The 1,353-nt window shown below is 42.4% G+C and overlaps 1 non-coding gene across 1 annotated transcript; it reads left to right on the top strand.

Moving 5' to 3' along the window:
* Window positions 1-925: 925 nt before the first annotated feature.
* Window positions 926-1,086, top strand: LOC113457109. Its single transcript, XR_003377746.1, has one exon. It is a non-coding gene; the product is annotated as a U1 spliceosomal RNA (small nuclear RNA).
* Window positions 1,087-1,353: the final 267 nt, after the last annotated feature.

The raw sequence follows: 1,353 nt of genomic DNA, 5'->3' as shown, positions 1-1,353 counted from the left end.
CCAAGAGATATTTTTTCTTCCACATATATACATATATTTGAGATTATAATTTACTTATTACATTTCTCCTTTCCCTCGGAAAAGAGTTCTTTAACCAACTGGTGGGAAATAACATAAAGAATCCATGGGACACATATTTTAACTAAAATATTATTACACATATGCATTTTATGATAGAACATGTTTGGTCAAACTAAAACCAAAAAGCCAAACATTGCAAAAGAATGGCACACTCCAACCCTGCATGTAAGTAAGTTGAAAATAGAGATAAAGTTATAAAATTTATAGTCTATGGTCTCAAGAGTTCATGTTAGAAGTATTCCTCAAAAATATAGTCCTGCTTTAAAAACATGTGTCTTCAAGCATGTACATTGTACTGTCTGTAAAACTAAGTTATCGGAAGCGACTTCATCCCTGAACACAGAACAGCTAGCTGCATTTGAGATGATACACCTCCGCTCTCAAAAGTGACAGGCGAGACACGGTGCAGGAAATGGTCCGTTGCAGCGCTAAGTGGGTGGCACACAGCAGAAAGAATTGGCCTGTGTGAGGTAAAAGTTATGACATCACCTCATGAAGTGATGCCTCTAAACGTCAGCCCTTCCTAAGGAAGGACAATGGCCACCTTCCAGCCCCACAGCAGGGAGATGTGTAGAGAAAACTGATGGACACCAGCCACACCCTCAGAAGGGAAAACCTGTGGCAGAAGAGGATGGGTGGGCAGTGGTTGCCGCAAGCTCATGACATCTTCCCGCTGCTGAGTTACCTGCATCCTGCATGCTTGGTGGGTGAGGGACCACAGCCCCAACTATTGCCTGAAAATACAAACAGGACTGTTTCTCATCTGGTCATGATTCTGGATTCAGTGCCAAAATTGTTGAATACCCATGAATGCCAATGAGAAGACACTTTTATGCATTATCTAATGCTCACCTGGCAGCTGAGATACCATGGTCCAGAAGGTGGTTTTCCCAGGGTGACTCTTATCAATCATATTCCAGTTATGCCAAGTTCTGTAACTTCCCCAAACACAAAACATCTGACTGTAATTTGTGGTACTGGGATTTGGGTTCATGCTCTTCCTTCTTATAATGATTTCCCAAAGGAAAATTGCACCATCTAAACCTTGAAAGATAGATGGTGCCATTCGTGCTGAAAACTCAGATGTGCTGAAAGCATTCATGGCATCTGGTGAATTCTAACTCCAGCTTTGCGAGCCACAATCCTGCTCCTGCCTCATCTGTCCAATGGGTAAAATGACGGAGATGGGTAAATCTACAGTTTGAAGCTTAGACATAGTAACCCAGCATCACGCTTTTGGTAAACCATGCATTGCAGCATTGGGAGGGCGGG

Source organism: Microtus ochrogaster, chromosome 18 (genome assembly GCF_000317375.1).
Source record: "Microtus ochrogaster isolate Prairie Vole_2 chromosome 18, MicOch1.0, whole genome shotgun sequence".
In the NCBI taxonomy this organism is placed as follows: Eukaryota; Metazoa; Chordata; class Mammalia; order Rodentia; family Cricetidae; genus Microtus; species Microtus ochrogaster.
This window is presented reverse-complemented; position numbering and strand designations above follow the sequence as displayed.